A 23,327-nucleotide genomic window follows, 5' to 3' on the forward strand; every position below is an offset into this window, starting at 1 on the left:
AATTTTATTACCGCAGTCTAGATACATGTACTTCATGCATGTACATTGGAACAGAAATAATTATCATGCCTTGGTGTGGTTGAAAATTGTTTTGACCAAAAACTTTCAAAAATAAATATTATGACCCCATAGACCTAGTTAAGCCCACGAAGTCAAATGGTCACCAATTTCCCTTATACAGACTAGATATTTTTTTTATTTTGTAAAAAAATTAAAAACCTTAAAGTGGCTTGAAACCTTAAAGTGGCTCGCCTTGCACATCTCCTTTATGTTACTGCTGCAAAATTTCATTGCTACGTGTATAAAACTGTGATAGTTGACACCTTGTAGCAAGACAAACCCTGCAGCCCCATTTTCTTAGTTTAACTACATGTGCCTCCAATTTCTGCAATATTTTACAATATAAAGCTAAGCCGAGCACAGCATGATTCGACCGCAGTCAGTTGAACTCTGTTTACTGGGGCATGTGTGGACATAATATTAGTTTTTGACACGATTAAACATACATGTAGGGACTAAGAGTTCATTTGTTTTGGACACGATACAGCTAAAATTTTGAAATTCAATTAAATTCAAAAGTGGAAAAAGTTCTGCTTTACGGATGCTTATTAAAGATCTTTACCTTTAATCACTGTAAGTAAACATGAGATAACTGAAATCTGATTGAAAATGCGTATTGGGATTTTCATACAGAAAACAAAACGAAAATTAAAAACTTCGTGTAGCAGACTGCAGTGGTCAAACCCTTAACAGTTGGGGTTATTGTGGACACAGTATTAGTTTTTCACACTCAAGCATAGAACCTTACGATTCATTATGAGGATGACTACATCATTATATTTCAATATCAGTCCAAACATAAACAAGAGGCTCCCAGGAGCCCGAATCACTCACCTGGTTGAATTTTGCCTTTCAAGGGCAATAAATTTAACATGAAGTTGTCCAACAATTTTGACTCAAGACGACTTTGGTAGGACTTATCATAAGGAACATTTCAGCAATTGAAAGTTTCTTTCTATTTATCATAGTTTTTAGGATATTGGCTAAAAACTGTAAAAAAAAATCTGTCATTTTCCTCTTTTCAAGGGCAATAATTCTTACAAGGAGTCGTCTGACAACTATTCTCCCTGAAGACTTTTGTAGTCCTATTAATAAGGATCATTTCAGCTATTGAAACATTTGGCTAAACCTAACAATTTTGGAGATATATGTGAAAAACTACTGTCTGGCCCCTATGTGCAATTTTTAGTAACAATGGCAATGTTTTATGATGCATCAAAAATCACATCAGTTCTATGCAAGATGCCCAAAGGAACAGTCTTACCAAGTTTGGTTCCAATTGGTCAAGTTGTGTCAGGTGAAGAGTTTTGAAAAATTGTTAATGAAAACGATGACAGACAACGACATCGGATGCCAAGTGATGGCAATACATGTAGCTCACATGGCCGATGGCGAGGTGAGCTAAAAAGTAGACTTCAAGGGGTGTGGCTCTTTTGGCCCTTATAACTTGAAAGCTGAAAGAGATATCCAAAATCTATACATACATGTAGTAAAAAAATTCTAAATCAGACCAATACTATAGAAGTGAATTTTTTTTTTGGGGGGTGTTGCCCCTTCATGATCCCTTATAACTCAAATACCATAGAAGATATCCAAAAACTGATTGAAAATGATTTTAAAAAGGGCAAGAATGACTAACCTAATAAATGCATCAAAATTAAGACCTGCTGAATGGCTTTTTGTAATAAATGAATGAGAAGATAATAACCATGATAACTAAAGGAATGCATTAATGTACAAAATCTATACTCTGGACAGTTACATTTTTGTAGTTGTTAGTCAATGAACATATGTAACCTTGGATGAAAAAAATAGGGTACACGTTCACTGTAGGTAGGTAGGTGAAACCATTCTATTAGACACCTAAGACTTTTTATAGTGCTCAACAACAAAAATTAAAGTTTAGTAGCATCTCACAAAAATACCAATAAAAGGCATTAAAATAGGGTACATGTAGGGAAGATAACCTTAGTCTTAAACAGACATTTTTTTTCTTAGCCTTCCTTATTAATTTGTTAATTTTATAACTTATATATTAAGATTCCTGAATAACTTCTCTTCAACTGTATCCAAGTGGCACGCATCAACCAAATGTTGAGTACATGTATATATGATTTAAGCTTACCAAATAAAATGATAGAAGCTCCAATTATTTTTGTACTATAGTTATAATTTGTTAGGAGTGACAAATTCCTTTAATATAAAGGTCTTGTTCTAGGTACATTTGTATCCCACAAAAGAATTCTTCCCAGTGCATTTTATTCTATTCACAGGGGCTTGCTACCACTATCAAATTAGTATTTAGTATTCTAGGTTATATACTAGTGGTGCTGCATATTTGATAGTGAAGGCAAGCTCCTGTCTTTTATTTACCCCACCCCACCTGAACAGGCACAAAAACAGAAGAGGGCAAACCTACTGTACACCCCTTAATATTATGTAAAAATGAATTATTCTTGCATTAAATCTCGATTCTTCACAACTTCTACTGGCTTAATTTTCTTGCCTGATCTTACTGTGCTTTTTTCCTATTTATGACTCCACTTTCTAATCTTGATCTCTCCCTGCTGAAACCCTAGGGCTACCTCTGTTTCCAACTATTTCATTTATGGACATTAAAGCAACCAAGCAAAATATAAGTAGCTATAGCCTTCAAAGAAGAATGATTATTTTGAAATACACACATTTGGCTTTAAAATTATACTTACCCGAAAAAGAGCATGGTACAAAGACTAAAAATGTATTGCATTAGTCCTCGCTAAGCTTAGTGACATATTATACCTTTTGGAAAACATTTACAGTGACTAGGAGCTCTCACTGGGTCAACTACGTGCGGCGCGAAAAACTGGTTCTATAGTCGGACGTTTGGGCTACTTAATTATACATATTATAAATCGCAGTTCAACAGAGAACCAGTACTGGGGCCACCTCATTTGTCAGAGGCATGTCATAATTGATATTTTAGCTGATATGAAAGAATACCTATTTGCGGTAGAGGTATTCCTAGCTAGGTGCAAGACCATAGTCTGAAATATCCGGGTCACTAAAACAATACAATGGATAATTTAGTTTGAATGTAAATGAATTTATAACCAGTATTAACACTATTGGGGAAGGTTAAGTCCTTACAATATCATGAAATCAATTTGTTTCATGATATTTTAAGGACTAAACCCTCCCCAATGGTATAATACTGGTTATAAATTCACTTACATTCAAACTAAAATATCCACTGATCGTAACCAATAAAGTAAATTAATTTGTTTCACCCTATTGTGGTATACGATAGGAGGAGGAACCTTTGTGCTCCGCCACGGGAGGCTAAATTGCCGGCCCTGCCCGTCCCTCCCTTTTTTTCATTTCATCGTCATCATCATTTCATGTTCATTTTATCATCCATTTCATGTTCATCGCCTGAATATAGCTGAAATATTGCTGCTCGGGCGTTATACCCCAATAATAAATTAATCAATCAATCACTTTGTTTCCATATTTGAACTTTTCTGTATGGTCATCTGTTATGTATTTAAACCATAGATTTTCGTCTAGGAGATAAGAATTTTTTTTTCGCTTCCGAGTTCATTACTGATCTTAATCTCATCACCGACCAAGACTCACAAAACTAAGACACTAACCTAGAGACAACTTAAAGACAAGTGAGTCTCACCACAGACTCGCAAAACGAAACCGGTAGTATCGAGCTCGAGACAACTCCAAAACACGGATGCATAAAACAAAGCCACTATAATAGAGAAAACTCCAAGACAAGTGATTCTCACCATTGACTCATAAAACCAACCGGCTATTAGTCTGGTAATAAGACCCTGGATCAGCTTTTGTCACCGATCAGATGACTCCGCATTTACATAATTATATGTTAGCGGTAATGGATTCCAATCTTTGCTTTTGGACCCACTGGGGTACAAATATAGGCGTATATATATGTACTGAAAATGAATGATAGGATAATTAATTGGAAAGAGTGAATATCCAAAATATTTTGGCTCTTCACCAATTGATTATCCTATTTATTATATAGATTTTCTTCATAATTTATCGATATTTTCAACGTGAATTTTGAATTATGTGATCGGCGGATTGATATCAAAGTTGTGACGTTTTGGCGGAGAGAGTGCGATACTGAAATTACCGAGTTCATTTCACAGTGTGAGTTATCGAAATTTATTACACTGGGAACAATCGATAAAACGCTGCTATCTATATATTAATACGAGAATATTATCTTGCAACAACTTGATTCAATGGGAGATATAAAGGTACCTAAAAATCACCATTAAGTTGATAAGTGGGGTGCACGGTGGACCCTCCCCGCACATGGACCTTAATGCGGATGGCTTAGCATGTCTGTTACACTGGTAATATTGTGATACTCGCGCGTGGGAGGGGCACTCCAATACTTCTTTGATAGTGAATGCCACTAGGATTCTGTAACCCCACCTTATTTATATATTTTGCTTTTGAAAAAAAATGTAGACCTTTTCATATATAAAAGGAGTGTTCCCTTGATTATGATACACTATGATATATAATAACAATGATAGGACAAGGATGGTTATAACTATCCATATAAACTAATTGACTTATCATATATTAATTATGTTTGTTTTATCTCACCTATTCATATTTTTGTTAGCTGTTAAAAGGTATCTATTCCAGCGGCACGTCCTATCGTCTTATATACCGAGGAACTTGTGTCTGTTGGTGACATATCTTGCTGCTCTACGGTTCAAACTTGTTCTATTTTGAATCTTAATTTCTCTGTGTGATGTGACAATATATACTTAAGCAGTATTCTACTTTGGATCTTAACATTGGTTAGTACGCATCATTTTTTTGTTTCATTGTTTTGACTTTGCAGGTTTAAAAAAAAAACAAAAAACTTATGATCTTAGCATAGCATAGCATATAGCGAACAGATGAAGTAAATAATTGAATGTTCGAAATATAACGACTCACTTCATTAGGTTCTAATGTACAACATTCTAAGCTGTCGAGCTTTCTGGGACATATAGCAACATCTGTATACGAGTTATCTCGGTAGTTGTTGACATCATACTTCTAAAAAAAACACCTCAAAATAGTATCACATAGCGGCATTGGACTTGAATCGACAAGGACATAGAAAACACGTGCGACCATTGCACAGCTGGAAAAGAGCTGGAAAATATTGAAAAGGAGGCAAAAAGAAGAGCCCAGAACAATGTGAGATGGAGAACGATGTAAGCAGCCCTTTACTCCACAAGAAACAAAAAGGACATAGTCAAGTAAGTCGAGTAAGTTAATGTCTATTCTGAAATTTTACCACCGACATCAGTTCCGACATTTCTTCATACTGTGTAGGAATTTTCCTTTATAGTAAGTCTCAAGGTCCTCCCGAATCGTACGAGGCTGCGTGGTGTAAACTTAAAAACTCCTCAGCTTTCGAACACATTCTATGCACTTAAAGTACCAGTTCATATAAAATTCAGACTGTGGCTATGGTAGGTGATTCAAGGTGTAGAAAACATCTTTGTTCAGCCTTCAGATACTATATTTTCATGTAACAACATTTTTTTTTGTACTCAGATCTGCACTTTTGAGAAAACCATACACCATATCAAGAACGATAACTCTTGCAAATAATATAAGACTAGTTATGGGGTCTACAATGTTGTATGAATCACCTCCAATCTGATTTTTATAAAGACTGATACTTAAAATGTTTTAGTACCTTTTAAGTTGATTAGTTAATTGAATGTCTCTTTTAGAGTCGATATTGTTACATCAATTTAAATAAAATTTAATGTCATAAGAGGTGAAAATTTGGTATAGAACTCTTTAATTATTTATAGCCACCATAATTTCGAAAAATCGACAGAAAACTGGAATATGTTTTCTAGTATTGTTTGAATTTATGACCCATTAAAGGGAATTATGAAACATTAGTTGTTTGTCAAAGCATACTTTCGATATATATCCCCCATATTTCAAAGACAAATCCATACCAATTATTTCATATTCCTATACTTCACCCATTGCATCCAAAATTTTCAATTATAAAAGGCTATTGCAGAACCTTGAGATTGAGAACTTCAAGGCTAAACCACCTGACTGTTCTTGCAAAACCTCTCCATTCAAATATGGTCATTCCGGTCATGTCGTTACGGGCGATTTATCCATTATCGAAAACGAATCTCTGCGTAATATCCTTTCTAAAGGTCCCAAGTACCATTAACCACGCTCCATAAATTGGAATTATAACCTTAAAGTTCTTATGGATGCGTGGAGGACTACGCAAGAAAATGGATAAAACGAGAACAAGAAGACATTGATTCGCTGTGAGAGTGGTTAAAGGCCATGAGGTCTTTAATTTTGAAACGAATGAAAGTTTTAAGTAGGTCAATGAGTGTCAATGCTACAAAGACCCCGATGTAGCAAATAAAATTGTCTACTATACATGACAAATATGTTGTCGTACCAACAGACAAAGCCCAAAACAACATTGTTTTTGTCTGCAAAACGTTTTACATCCAATGTTTATTATCAGAGGTAGACGTGGAAAATAATAGTAGTGATAAGACCTTTACTGCTACCACACTCTCCAAAGAAGAGATTGTGGAAAACCATAAATATGTGCTATCCTCTTTTGGTCTCTCCACCAAGGACGATGATTGTGATTTACCGTCTATGTACTAGATTTCTAAACTCTACAATAATCCATACAAACAATGTTATATAGCTGGATCTGCAAAATGTACCACCAAACCTCTTTCAAAACTTTTAACTTCTATACTCACAGCTGTCAAAGAGGGTCAGCAGTCCTATCACAACACCCGTTACTCCCGTAGTGGTGTTAATTCAATGTGGATCCTGAAAAAATTCGAAAGATCTTTTGGAGACAATCAGTTCAAGACTATTATCAGAATATAATAGCATTAAAAATTATATATGATTTTTCAATACTGTATACATCTATTCCCCATACTCAGTTAAAATCCCGACTTAAAACATTGTTCATCGTTGTTTTTTTCAAAAAAGATGATACACATAGATACAAATATAGTTCTTGCTAGAGATTCCTCATACTTTGTAAGAAAAAATTCCAAATGATCTTCCAAATATACAGAAGAAGATGCTTACAAAATGCTGGAATTTTTAAACGACAACACACTTGTCCAAGAATAATCGCCCCGTGCAGGTCCGGGTGTTAAAGAATAGGCCTGCAGCAGCGCTAAGCTTGTCGTAAAAGGCGACTAAATAGTGCTCAGAACCCTAGCCAGGGGCTAGGGCGCTCTGCCCGCAGAGCATCTGGGATGTGTGCCCCAGGTGGTGGAATGGGGTACCCCTGGCGTGTTAAATGCTGGGGTTGTCAGGCTATAATACGGAAAACCTGACCGCAAACCATAGTGGTGCACCGTGTTGGGAAAGATGCCACGTTCTTCGCACGTTAAAGAACCCTACTGTGGTATTCTCCCGGAGTAGGAACCATAGGGCTCCGCCACAGGAGGCTAAATTGCCCAACCCTACTCACCTCTCCCTATTTCCAGTGGCAATCAAAATTTGTCGATCCCATTGTCCTTGTGTCCCATCCTTTTTTTCATTTCATCATTTCATGTTCATTTATCATCAATTTCATGTTCATCGTCTGAATATAGCTGAAATATTGCTGCTCGGACGTTAAACCCCCAACAAACAAACAAACAAAACCAAGATTAATCAAGGGAACCAAGGTTATAGCGGTAATCAAAAGAATGTAATCCAGGGACAAAGACCAGACATGCACAACAAAGTACATAAAGTAACTAAAATAAAACATACAAAGTAACAAAAGTAAATCCAGGAAAACAGACAAATATTCTGATGGCGCAAATAGTCAAATTACACTATCAAAATGATGGTTTTTTTTTTTTATAGTATTACCAAGTTTCACCTACTTCCTTATTCTTACAGGGACTGACACTTACATGGATAAGTTTTTTTTCAAGCGAGTTATCTATTTGTTGACGTGTCAAACTGAATATATATAAATATCATTAAATCTAACAACATTACATTTGTATAATTATAAGACGGAAAAAATATAATAAGTTTATCCTTCGCGAATTGTATAGCTACGTGTACATGCTCTGATCAATCTTACCGATGGCGTTTTAATAGCTAATTAAAAGTTTTTATATCTCAAAAGCTATTTATTTTACAATAAATTGGTATTGGGATTTTCTACATTAATAATCTGCCACACTTTACATATATTTTTCAACCATTATAGAATACAATGTGATATTTCTATTCTTTTGGTCAGTGGACATTTGTGGTTGGCTCATGCTTATTGAAATGATAGATACGGTCTTGGTTATGATAATAGTAAGGAAAAGAATAAAACTGAATATGTATGATAAAAATAATAATATCGAAAGTGAATTATCTAAGAAGGGTGAAAACGAAATTCCAGGCAGTAGTCAAATGGAAATTCCGTATAATAAATGTCAAAACCGGAAAGATGGAAACCACCGTAATGGTCCTGATGGTACAGGCATTTCAAAGTAAAAGATGGGTGAAACCATGTTTTATAGCGCTAAACCTTCCACTTCCATTACACTTCATCATTTCCGGTACATTTCAATATAAATAGGCAGCATAAAATTGCCACCAGTCAAAATGGATAAAACCAAATGTCAAAACAGTACAGAAGATATGAAATAAAAAACAAAACGGGTAAAACAAACTGATTTTATTTTAAATTCTCCACGGAAAACGATCAGACAATTTTGATAGATAATATGCATTGAACACTTGGGACAAAGGATACATATACAGATTAACCTACATGTGTATACGTATATTGGTATCTATTATAACTTTCAAATTACTGGTCAAATAATAAAAAAAATATATTTCCTTTCAAAATACTCACGTTTTATATTTTATGTTAATTTTGTCAGATTGCTGAAATATTTTTATAACTGTCATAATAACATATTAACGATGAAACTGATTCCTGAACATTTATAGCAGACACTAACTATGGGATGTGGTCTGACCAAGCAGACAGGACAAACGGATGTACTTTAAGTCAAACTTCTATGTTCATCTCCAACGCATGAGAAAAAAAAAATAAATGATAAATTTTCACATCATGGTATTTCAAATCTCTCCATCAAGATCGATATTGTTTTATATCCTTCTTGCAAATATGTAATTTCAAAAGTAATTCCACATGACGCATATAAAATATACCTAAGTAGTAAAAAAAATCCAAAACGTGTAAAACTATAACAATTACCAATATCATTCAAGGACCCGAATTTAATATTCTTAATTTTGATATATGTTGTACATCTTTTACCCTTATTCCAAAAATGAAAAGAAACTAGGGGTTACTGGACTCTTTCTCATTAACTGCTTTTTCTTGGACGATAGAATATCTACACTGAAAAATAGAAGTTGTTCACAATGGGCCACATTATCATGATGCATTTACATGAAATAGTTTTAAGATTACTTGGAATGAGAAAATTAGAAATTTTGAAATTCCACTAAATAGGAGAATCACCTTAAATTCTTTAATTATAGTAATTTATAAGATATCAACTAGTAATTTTTAACTTTGATCAAATTCATTAATTCATTTCTCATTATATTACATGCATTCAAATTATGCATCAACATTTTGATACATGACTTTCTAAAATTCAAGTAATTGCAATCAGTTTTTCATTAAAAATTCGAATTTGGTAATACAAGGATTTATATATAGCATATTTAACTCCTTTGGTAATACAAGGTGGACTATTCGATTTTGCTTTGTTTGGATAATGAAACTGGAATTTATATGGAAAAATAACCTGTCACAATTTTTTATTTAAGAGTAGTATGGCAAGCATCTTGAGTAAAAACATATTCTTGTCTACATTTCGGACACTATGAAAAATATGTCGCCCGACAAATGTTATCTGGTTTTTAGTGATTCATTTGATCCGCATGTATATTCAAGTTTCCCAGAAAAACAAATAGTATTTGCCTGGTGTAATTGTGAGAGACACTTCAACACATTTTCCTAAATTTAATTTGTATTTTGACAACAACAACAAAATAATCGAACTGGAAAATGAGAAAGATAAAAATGATTTGTCTGTTGTGTTCGTCTCAGGCTTTGTAGTAAAAGGAACTACTTCGCCATGTTATTAAAAACCGTAAGATTTCACGAAAATCGTCGGCTATTTTATAAAAAAATATCTGTAGTTAGGCTATAGCTAATATACATTATTCATAATCGCATTCGAACCTTTTCCGTTATGCAATTAATATGTGAAATAAGCTGTTTTAATATCAAATTTGGCGATTGCAGACAAAAAGTTTCCCAGAAAGTTCAACAATTGAATAAAGTGATGAATTTTGTCGATAATATGTCATATGTAAGCTTATCGTTTTTGGGATTTAGCGCTGGAGATATTTTTTGTTTGCTTTGACCATCAGTGGCGGTAAACGAAAAGGTCTTCATGGAGCGCCGAATTCCATAAAAAGGAATTATTAGCCTGTTACTAAAGTGTTGAGTCAGTCGATGCGAAGCTATAGCTACTTAGTAGCGAGCGCCGCGAAGCGGTGTGAGCTCTACGGTTATTACGTGTATTTTCTAAATTTCCCTTACAGTTCCCCAATATACTAACGAAAAAAAAGTCATGTCCCGGAAGTAACAAAAAGTGAATGTCCTTACGAAAAAAATGCGTCATTTCCTTCAATCAAACAAATAAAAAAAATATAGGTTAAGATTACGTTTCAGTAAAAATAAATTCATCTTTTCTGATAATTTTCAGGTCTTTTTCTAATTTTTTTTTATTTATTTAAAGAAGTGAAAGTTATGTTTTTAAAAACTTCGGGAAACACGTAGATGTGTACGTACGTGTATCTCCGCCGTTCCTTTGTTGCTGTTGTTAAGAACCTAACCCGCCTGGAAAAAAATATAACTCCGATTGTATCATCCAAATCGAAGCATAGCTTTTCTAAGATAGGAAAGGCAATCATTTTCTTGTTTGGAATTTGCAGCTGTCGTCTGCATTTTGTTTACGTCACATGATATGTGTAAAATATTCCTACTATCCGTGGAAAACTGTAATATTTCCGGTAACTGTACAGATTGATCTAACAGGCCAAAACTGAAATGGATATTGCCCTTAAGGGATAAAAAATGTACAGTATTGCGAAGTGTTACAAAGTTATTGACCATTTTGAGAGCGAGGGAAGAGAGATTTTCAAATAGAAATATTGATTGTATACAGATGGTACACGTATGGTAAAGCTCACGGTGCTCGCTAATTTAGGCAATGCCTATTCCATATTATATGTTACTTCGGCGAACGTTTGAAATGTTCTAATGTTTAGATGACAATGCTGCTATGTATGGACGTTTTTGTAATGTTGTTATGCAAGCTGGGATGAGGTTGCGGAAATTATAAACCGTATTCGATTATAGTTATAATTTTCCCGCAAAATTCTCGCATTCCAGTTCCAGCAGCATCATCTAACATGACAAAAAATCGACATTTTTCATATCTTAATCAGATGTACATTCATATTTGCTGTTTCAATCCTTATCTATCCCATTACATTTTCTTGCAGTGCAATAGTAGCATTGCCAGACTTGCCGTGAATTCCATAAGTGTTTTGCTTCCGACAGAAACTTGATTTTTTTTTTTATTTCCGGAAACCAAATTTCCCTAGTTATTTAAGAATTTGCAATAATAAATTTTTGTCTATTGAAAAATAACATAAATTTTCCATGTGCATATTGTTTATTGCGCGAAGTTTATTTTAGTTTATTTTTAAACATGAGAAAAGTAGCTCTGAATTTAACTGAAATGTCAATATTTTTTTTATCCATTGATCTATAACAAAATTATGTTAACCAATCAGGTACAGTATTTATCACAAAATAATTTATAAACTTTTGTTTATGTAAAATGCCCTCCAATCATATCAATATTCTGGAGAGGGTTTTCTTGAAGGGAATCATTAATAATGGGGTGAGGTCATTTTTTAAGTCTTATTAAAAAAAAAACCAATCCATTGTTCCATTTCAGTCACTAAGTAGACAAGTCCTGTCTCTGAGGATTTTAATAAATCTTGTCTTCTTAATTTTAGTTAAATGAACATAATCAAGTTAAAAAGATCAGTGACATAGTTCCAACATCAATGGAATAAGTTGGCTAATATAGTGTTTCAAATCCTAGAGTGTATAGTGTGTTCCAATGTTTTTAGTTTTCAAGTCCATGAAAACTTGACACTCCATTATGTCAACATAGGCACATTTATATTGTACCAAGGCAGTTACAGTATATTTTCAAACAAGTGTTTTTTCATGTGTTTATATATTACATTGTATTATTAAGACAATTTCATTGAAATGATTTTAGATTGTTTGTTGAATTCCATTTAATATCTACATGTATAGTATTCGTGAATACTTGCTTGTCAGGTTTTTCTTGTTCAAAAAATGAATTCCTCCCAGATGACTGAATTGAATTAAATGTAGCCATCAGAGAATATTTATAAAACATTCTCATTCTAAGTTGCTGTATTTAAGATTAATTGATGCAAACAATTGAGAGGTACCTTTGTTCATAAATAATTTAAACTAGTTTTTAGGAAGGGAATTTATTTGTTCAAAGTTTTTGTTTTACTTCTGGGCAGTTAGGGAAACGGAAACTCAATATTTCATGTATGCCCAAAATACCTTATAATAAATCCAAATGAATGCACTATCCACAATTGTATGATACGATAGATGATAGAACTGGTTCTTTTGTAAGTATGTGACCCATTACACGTTTCCAGAAATTTCTTATGTAACATTTGAAAATGTAGACACAACAGAAATGTAGGTATAGAGCAGGGTAATACATGTATGTAGCATTCAGTTAGAAATTTAAGAAATTTTTGTACATGGATTCCATGAATAAAAAGGATTGACAGGTAAAAAAAGGGTTGTGTTAAGTGTTACGTTTAATTTTTTTTTTAAGTCTTTACCAATTATTGGATAGAATGTACATCTTGTAATACTGAAGAATTCTTTATAACAAATTTTCATTAAATTTTCGTGAAGAATTGAAACAATTCTAATAATTATGGTAAGTAAAAAATATTTATTGTACCTTTTAATCTTTGATCGTAATGACATCTTATATATCTTAAATGACTGGCTAGAATGTTGTATATTAATGAAAAACTCCTTTGCTTCAGATCCATAAAATTCTGTTCTGCCTTTAACATACTGGAACATGCTTTTGTAAACCTGACCAGTCTTACCAAGTTGTAAGTTTGTACAAAGCCAATTGAACAATTCTTTGTTTTAACATTTGTATATGATTTGAATTCATTTTTTTTTTAAATTAAGTAGCAGTCTGTAAGAATCACACAAATAATGTAATATGTGATACACCCCAAAAAAGTCTACATATTTTTATTTTTGTTAATAAGTTGCATTATAGGTCTATAGTATGAATATAAAATTATCAATTCAATTCTGTCTGCTCTTAATTCACACAGAAAATCCAATAGTTTCTATTGTATTTCAGCGTCATCAGGGGTTGAAAATTTTTTTGGGAAGACCCGTGCCCTGGACTTTTTCATCTTTTGTACACTAAGCCCGAACAATGTTTTGTCAAGTCCCATTCGTAAGATATACAAATGCAATTTTGTTATCCGATATTCGTATTTATATTTCTATGTTTGCAGAGAAGAAGACACAGTGTCAATTGATTCCGTCTCCCGGTCTGATGCCTTGTCATCAGCTTTCCGTTCCTGTGTTTTTCTAAACGTGATATTGTAATTGAACAACGATATTTTCCTCAAAATTTGATTTTTATCATTCCAGTGCTTGATTAATAAAATTTGTAGTACGTCAAAAAAATGTGTCTGATCAAGCACAGGTGTGATTCAGACTTGAGAATGACTAATCAGTAGACCAATCTAGTGAATACCCATTCTAAAAATAAAGTTATAACTATTGATAGGTCAGGGAATAAATCGAGACACATGGTCCAAATAATGACAAAAAAATCTTTCAAAAAAGAGTTTTTTATTTTTTTTTTTAGATTTGCCATGCCTGATGGACTTATTTCATTGAAAAATGGGAAGTCCGAGTTTAATTTTTTTTTAGTCCCGGGCGTCAGGCTTTAGGAATTTTCAACCCCTGGTCATTTACAGAGTTGTCTCCCTTAATTCTGAATTCCACAGTACATCATATAATTTTTATCTCCCTAGAACAAGGGTTATATGAAAAACAACATGTTACTTTCTGTTTTCTAAACATTTTAAATAAGATATCAAAAGTAAAAATATGTAGGATTTCCAACTGTAAATCACATTTTGCATGATTTTTATTTGGAATACTACTTAGTATTCAACATAATCTGCCATCTACTTATTTGAAGAAGAAATAGGAATGAAACCGTTATATGTTCCGTATAGCTTCATTTTGAAAGCTGTAAGAAAAAGTTTCTATGAAATGTCACTGAAGATTCTGTAAAGGTTAAAATTTATGAAGGGAGATAATCCAACTTATACAAAGTTAATAATTTTTAATTTTTTTTAAGATTTTGTTTGGTAACAGGACTATAGAGAATAGTGGTATAACAACAATGCCTGACTTAAGCACGACTCAAATTACTCAACTGTAAGTATAGGAAGGATAGGACGGTAGCAAATCCTGAGATTTACAGATTAATTGGGATACTTGTGTTTCTTAAAACACAATATGGAAAAATAGGAATTATATTCACTTGTTCATATAATACATTGCTTAATAAAACATTTTCGATGTTATGTATTGATTTTTATGAAAGTATACAAGTGTATTCATTTGTGAGTGTCTTTCATGTTTTGGCATATTAAAAAATGACTATTTAAAAATTCACAACTGTATTAAGGGGAGGCCTGGGCTATTTGTTTAGTGCCCTTCGCTCTTCTGTTATTTTTTTATACCCCCAAAGTTCAGGGGTATATAGGTTTCATCCTGTCTGTCTTTGTCTTTGTCTATTCAGAACTATTTTCTAAGCAGCTTGCAGCATTATTATGAAACTTTGTGGGACATAATACAACAACATACTGATGTGCATACTGTCAGGAATTTAAGATTGTGCACAAATTGTAGAAATGATGGCTGATGGACTTGTACATTTTTTTAGCAAATCTTGAGTTTGAAGCATCGTCTGCGACTCCTCCTCAATAACTTGTAGGATTGTTATGAAACTTGGTGTTAAATTACCATATTGAAAGGTGCATATTTTCTGGATTTTATATTTTGGCAAAAATTACAGAAATGATGGCAGTTGGACTTTGAGGTTTATTAGCACTTCTTTGGTTTGATGTGTTGTCCACAACTCCTCTTTAACAACATACAGGATTGTAATGTAACTAATGAAGTGTTAGATTTCCATAGAGATGTGTGCATATTGTCAGGAATTTATATTTAAAGTATATTTGCAGTCATATTCTGTTATTGTGTTGTCAACAACAAAAAAATGGTACTGATTTCTGTTTGGAGTTGAGTGTTTTAGAATGGCAGCAACTTTGTGTGTCATAAGTACTAAGTCAATCTCCAATTACATTTATGTCCAATAAGAATTGTATGTCCACACTGTTCCCCAAATTTACAGGGTTCAACAGGCTGTGAGGGTATTATTCCTGTTAGGAGCTATGTGTCGTTTGGGCCTGCTATTGAACACTTAAACAAATGAACATTTTTTATTTTGTTTTTGCCCAGATTGGGTCAGGTGCTGTAATGATTGTAAATATTCTGTTGAATAATTTAATTGATTATGAATTTCAGGGCTTTAACTGGAAATAAGATATACTGGATACCTAATGGATTTCTTACAGGTCCTAATCTTAGAAGTATGTAAGTAAAGTAAGGTAGATGAAATCAGTTATTATATAGATAGCAATGACTTACCGAATGTTCCATGCCTGCCAACTTTTGAAAATCCCCATGGGGGTTTTAACATGGGACAATGTGTGAACCGACATTTTCGGGACATATTTTGCAAATTGCAAATTGCATCAGTTTTACTGTAGTAATGTATGAATGAGACAATCACTATAGCATTAAAGGGCTTTTTTTCAGTTGAACAATATGCACTATAATATATTGAAGTTTGTAACCCCCCTTTTTGTGTTGGATTCCACCAAACCTGATTAAAATTCTTAAGTTTTATCATATTAAAAAAAACATGAATAAGGAGACTTTTATTTTTATTCAAATTCATTTCTACTATTTGAAAATACATTGAGCACATATTTCCATCTTTCCATTCATGTCAGTTTGAGTAAAGTTAGTGTTCAGGTTTTGAACTTAACAAATTACAATACAGCAAATTTTTATGCAAATTATTTGAAGTAGTTATCGAGGAAATGTTCTTTATTCTATTGTATATATTTCTTAGGTGGTAACTATCAAAAATTCTAAAATGGTTGTTCTTCCTCTCAAAGCAGGAGATTTGCCAAGTTTTTGCTCTTACCACTTTTTGACAGAAATTGAAGTAATTCATTACGATTTTAACCTGAAAATTCAAATAAGACAGGAGAAATTTCTACAAATTCGTCGAAATCTCCTGCTTTGACCCAGGCGGGTAAGCAGGAGAATGTTGAATTTTTCATGAAAATAACAGGAGGTTTCTACTGAAAGAGGGATTGTTAACACCTATATATTTACTTCCTATTTGGCTGAAATACACTTTTTAAATCCTCCCTGATAGTTGAGTGATACATAATATTTTTTATCTCACAAGAAAATGATGGTCAAATAGAAATAACAGTACCTAAAACATGTTCTATTGTTATCAAAATTTTCTTCAACAAACATTGGTTTGTTTTTTATTATTATATGATTATTTTGTATTTTTAGGAGTCTTGGAGGAAATGCTTTCATCAATTTCCCAGTATTAGGCTTTGGTAGTCTTCCAAGTCTTGTTTACTTGTAAGTAATTGAAACATACAATGACTAAAGGAACATTGTAGAATTAATTCGAGTTATTTACTATACTCGACGTCACATACAGCACATTTTAGAATTGAAGCTGTACTTTTCAAACCGTCGGGACTTACCGCTAGAGTTGTCTCTCTATTATTTAATCTGAAGATAGTTCGCATATATGCATGACGTGTTAGTACCAATGAGTCGCTTACTGGCTTAAATCGTGCGTAACAAATCCTTATGGGAAAATCCCATACTAATATCTGCCATGTTGGTTTCTACGGGATGATTTGTTTACAAACGAAGTTCATAAGTTCCCGTCGAACTCCTGTGACAATCATCTGCTTGATGAACTTCTCGGTATTGTACATTGTTCGCGTAAAATAAATCTGAGATATCCAAACTAACGCCGAAACGCATTCTGGGTTCTTTGGTTTTTGGACAAACCATTTAAACGTAAACAACATCTCCTAGCAATCCAATCACTGTAAATATGGCCGACTTTTGACAATGTAAATATTGGGACCGAGAATTAAAATCTCACCGGAATTTAAAGATTCAATATTTAGGGAAAAGCCGTTTTGCTAAACGAATGAGCAAGTCATTTCAGACAATTTAAATGACGGTAGGTGTCAATAAAGTCGTAGAAAATATTTTTATTCAAATTTTAACAGTATCTTATTTATGTGACGCTGAGTATAAAGTTAAAATTTCCAGCAGTCCCGTCCACAAAAATCGCAAGTGTAAAATTAGTCGTAAGTTATGATGTCATAAAAGATCAAAGTATTGTGATGTCTTAACCTAAAACTGATTTCACACTGATGATTTTTTGTAAAATCGACCACAAGAAACATTACTGATTTTTTATTACTATAAATACCATTAAGATACCAATTATGTAATTATACTTTTGTGTATCTTATATTTTATCTTCAGATTTTATATATTTTAAGAACTGATTATAATACCTGTATAAGTGTTGGATTCATATTACAGAAAAACCTGTCTAAACAGAACCCCTTATGGAGTCTAAAATTGGTTTGGTTTAGATAGTTGTTTGGTTTAGACAGATGTTTGGTTTCGACAGGGTTTGGTTTTGACTGGTGTTTTGTTTAGACAAGGTTTGGTTTAAACAGGTGTTGGTTTTGACATGTGTTTGGTTTAGAGAGTTGTTTGGTTTAGACAGGTGTTTTGGTTACTTATATTCAAAATATACTTTTAATTGATATAAAGGATTTTAAAAAGTGTTTGGTGTAGACAGGTTTTCAGATTATCGTATTCTTCTGTGTATTACATGCATCTGTGTATTCTGTGCAACCCCCTCTTGGCAAGGGAGACCGGCGAAAAAAGTTAGTTTCCTTGTAAAACGCACACTGGGAAGCAAGGAAAAATCACCAGCAGAAGACCACATTGAGATGAAAGGATTCCAGTAAATTCCCCCGAAATACGTACCTTTTCATCATTAATTTTTTACATAAAAGTATTTTCTGTTTCCCTGCGTTTGCAAGCCATTTATTAATTAAAATAGTTTATAAATAGTGATGTATTGGATCTGAGTCAGCTGAAATGTTTACATTTCCTGTTCGAATACAAATCGGGTAATTCACTAAAACAATAGCGTCAAGTTCGACCGTTTATAAAAAGATGTTTTAATTTGCCAAGTTGTGTATTGTTATCTGACATCTGGAAACAGTTCAAGCGGATTAAAGGATTAGTAATAATTGTTTCACCTTTAAAATTGATCTTTTGTTATTTGATAATTAAATGACAATGGGCCAAAGGGCAGGTTGGCACTCCCGGTATTGTGTGTTTAACGCTCCACTGCACACAGGTGAAGAAGTTATAATTAGACGACTTGATTTAAGAGAACAATAAGATTCTTAGCTAGTTGTGGTTTTTTGTACAAACTATGAAATACAAGGAAACGGCATTGATGGATAAAACAACTATTAATAAGGGGTAAAACTTTATTTGTTTATTTCCCATAAAAATGTTCTCAAAAATACAATGGCTCGATGTTGTCTTTAGTTGAGGACTTTGGTTCTGATTCTCGAAAATTACGGACCTGAGAATTATGTCTCTAGAAAAAAAATCTAGAAACTCATTGTTTTGGTGTATACTGCACATCCCTCTTCTGCAGCAAAGAAAAAGTTGAAAAAAAAGTGTGTGGTATACATGGTAGAATATGGTATGAAGGGTTCAGTTTAAACAAGTTTTCAGAATATGAAGGTTCAGTTTAGACAGGTTTTCAGAAATGAAGGGTTCAGTTTAGACAGGTTTTCAGATTATGCAGGGTTCAGTTTAGACAGCTTTTCAGATTATGCAGGGTTCAGTTTAGACAGGTTTTCAGATTATGCAGGGTTTAGACAGGTTTCAGTGTAAAATTTTAGGATCACAGGGAAATTTTTGAAGGAATTTGCCTACATACTAGGTTATGGGGGCTATACTCATGTATGTGAAATAGATCATAGACATTTAATTTCTTATTACAGTGGTATACAGATTAATCAGGAAACTGTCAGCTAAACACATCAACAACATCAAAGAATCACCACAGCTTCATTTGTATGTAGAAGTCTTTTTCCTTTAAATATTGTGCTGTAAATGTATAAATGCTATGACTTGTTACATGAATCACCACCCATCACTTTTTGTTAGCTTTATAGACTATATTTATTTTTTTTAATTATTGGAAGATCTGAGTTTACTTTTACAATTTATTGTTATTTGTTTGTCAGTGTAATTAACATATATTTAATTTAAAATGTAGAACTATATCATACTTCTGCTCTTAAACAAGTAGAGTTTTCTGTCTGTAAGTTTGTACCTCTATGCTTTATTTATCTTGGTCTTTTTACTCAGCTGTTGATTTCACAAAACATCATGACAGAAAATTTTGTGGCATCATAACTTTCGATTTGATGATTTTTTGGTGAAAAAGACAAGATTTCTGCTGCACAGTTTAGCCAAAAATAAAAGGTTAGGTAGATACTGTAAACTGGGATGTTTTGGCATTTTCTAAAATATGCATGTTAAATTTTGATAAAGTGTGATGAATTTTGGTGCATTCTGAATGATAAGTGTTTTATTATTGCTCACAGTAAAAACAAACTATCCTTTATTGTCCTATCCTAAACAGAATGTTTGCTAATCTGACCATTGTTGTTGTTAACCATAAAAATAATTAGTAAGAGTTATATTTTGGCAAAAAAGTTGTCAAATCAATTAAAGATATGTAGCATATATAAAATGCTTGCTTGTGAACCTCATTACTAATGTTGTCAGTAAATGTTTGTTGGTATAAAGAAATCTTTAAAACTGTTAGGTTTTTACATTACTTGCTTTTATCCACACCTTCTAGTACACCAATATATATTGGCTGACAAAACTTAGGCAAATGGAATATTTATGTTCGTTTAATTTTGGTACTTTTCAGAGAGGTCCCAAAAAAGCAAAATAAAACCATCACCACAATAATCTCAATTTACGGTTTTACACTAAACTGTGTAAAGTTCAAATATACCTGCATTATTGTAATATTTTTGATGACAATGATAATGTAATTCTGGCACTTGTTCTTTGCTGTTACAGGAATTTATGTCGTAATGCAATAGACTATATCCAGCCATACGTTTTCTCTGGGAATACAAACTTATAAGTAATGTAAGTATTGAATTTATTCACACCTCGTTCAGCTAAGTCCAGTCAGAGTAAATTTCTTGATGTTATACCATTTGCTTATGTTGGAAGGAGTAATTGATTTCTTTTCGTTTTTATTGTTTAAAATAAAATGACTTTTTATAATTTACTGATATGAAAATAACATTGGGTAAAAGAGATGAAGGACAGCTTTAGAAGTGAACTCCTGATTTAAATACATACTGTTCAATTGTTTGAGATTAACAAAACACTTCTGACACAAACTATTCACAATCTTAGTAACATCAGTGAACTACACCAAAACAGTCTGTCTACTATTCCAAAAGGTGTATTTGATAATCTGGTTGGACTTCTTCATTTGTAAGTAGGTCATTTGAACAAGTTAAACAACATTTACAATTTATGGTAGTAGACCTGGGGGTAAGGGACACAACTCCTAAAAATCATTGGAACGTTTGTGTTCACCATTTTATATCCATCTTATGTAGGCTTCAAAGTAACTTGGTCTGATTTCATTCTGTTTCAATGTGAAGTTTGAAAGGCTTTTGTGAAATTGTATATGATACAAACATATCACTGATTTGAAGAGTTATGTCCCTTACCCCATGTTTACCTCCTTAATTATTTACAAGTACAAGTACAATCCTTATACTCCTGTTTCGCAGGAGAGGTTGGTATAGTTTTACCTTGTCTGTGTGTCTGTAACAATTTTTTCAGTCATAGTTTTCTCAGCAACTACTCATCATAGCTACTTGAAATTTTAATTCATTCTACATGTAGCTATGCCATATGATTGGATCCATTTTTGGAAATATTTCAACAACTTTCTGTTTACCAAAGGCTTTGTTTATTTTTTTACTTCTATTTTTGAAAGTTGAAATTTTCATTGCACTTTTCTTAGCAACTACTCATCACAGCGGCTGGAAATTTTAACACATTCCTCCTGTAGGTATACCATATGGTATGGTATCACTTACAGATTTTTTTTGTTTTTATAGCATAAATATGATCATTTTTTTATTATTATAATGTATTTAAACAGGGTATGTGGCTTTTTTATCTTTGGATTGACATATTTCAGTACTTATAACATACTTATTTTTATACTATGTACATGTAATAGAAGAATTGTAATAATTAACTCCCACCATAAATACTTTATTTAAATACTATTTTTAATCATTCCAGGGATCTACATGCAAATAAATTACAAATATTAAATAAAGAAGCTTTCATTAACTTTGAGAATTTAGAAGAACTTCGGTTACAGATATAGGAACCGAAGATGACAACCATTATATTTAATTCCATGATCAACATTGGAAAATCACTTAAGTATCTGTAAGTTACAGACAGACCTGCTCAGAAGGTCACCTCTTTTATGCTTAAATGTGTTTTATCAGATAATCTTGGTAACCACCATAACTGTTATTTTATTTCTAACATTATAATATAAAGGTCATGTCTCAGATTTTGCCCATTAAAAACAAACTGGTTTACAGTACCTAATACTCACAAAATTCCTACTGAAAAAAGAAAATAAATGTACTGTAATAAAGGAAACCATTATATTGAACCAAATTTAAATTGCAATGCATCAAAATTTAAGAATTACAACACATTATTATCTCTGATACTAGAAAAGGGAACAGATATAGTGAAGTGCAACAAATGCACCATTGCATAACCCCTATAAAAATTGTAAATATAGAGATCAACAAAAGGTCTTCAGTAAGTGTAAACACACATTTAAGTAAGCTCTGAAAGGCCCTGACAACAAAAGTAATAAAATCCACAGAAACAGAACGATGACACTCCTTCAAATTAAACTAAAAAGTCAAATAATGACACAAAGACACATTAATGACCAACATTGTCAAACATATTAACATTAGGACAAAATCATTCACTTCTAACTAAGTATCATGCTGCAAGCACAGCAGACAACTTGGAAGTAAACTGGACAAACATCTGAAATCAACAAAATTAGTGTACATAAAACAGGACTGAGATATGTAAGCTCAGACTTGGACCCACATCTTCAATATATTGATTCAATTTTGCAACTATTTTTTGACAAGCAATGCTCTGTTTAACTAACATGTATTTCATATTGAAAGGTCATGATCACTCAATTTATTTTTGCAATTTTTTTCTTGCTTGAACTAACTGCATGTATTATTTGGTAGTGCCCTTTGGATTGATACTTCATTTGACATTTAATCAATGTTTCAGATTCATGGCCGAAAATGATCTGACTCATGTTCCACATCAGGTGTTAAAACAATTTTGATGCTATCATTGAACTGTAGGTAGTGGTATTACATATAGATGTTTTGATGCTATCATTGAACTGTAGGTAGTGGTATTACATATAGATGTTTTGATGCTATCATTGAACTGTAGGTAGTGGTATTACACATAGAAGTTTTGATGCTATCATTGAACTGTAGGTAGTGGTATTACATATAGAAGTTTTGATGCTATCATTGAACTGTAGGTAGTGGTATTACATATAGATATTTTGATGCTATCATTGAACTGTAGGTAGTGGTATTACATATAGATATTTTGATTCAATAAACATTCAATAAAATACATTTTTTTGTTTAGATGAAATTTCACACAAGAAGTGGTG

General features: G+C 32.7%; 1 long non-coding RNA gene across 1 annotated transcript; it reads left to right on the forward strand.

Moving 5' to 3' along the window:
- Positions 1-11,538: 11,538 nt before the first annotated feature.
- Positions 11,539-21,870, forward strand: LOC148609489 (uncharacterized). Its single transcript, XR_015924797.1, has 8 exons — positions 11,539-13,368; positions 14,652-14,731; positions 15,887-15,955; positions 16,961-17,032; positions 19,522-19,594; positions 19,892-20,008; positions 20,621-20,692; positions 20,969-21,870. It is a non-coding gene; the product is annotated as an uncharacterized LOC148609489 (long non-coding RNA).
- The last annotated feature ends 1,457 nt before the right edge of the window (positions 21,871-23,327 follow it).

This window comes from Perna viridis, chromosome 8, assembly GCF_037379345.1.
Source record: "Perna viridis isolate PV_CMFRI_1.1 ecotype Kerala chromosome 8, ASM3737934v1, whole genome shotgun sequence".
NCBI lineage: Eukaryota > Metazoa > Mollusca > Bivalvia > Mytilida > Mytilidae > Perna > Perna viridis.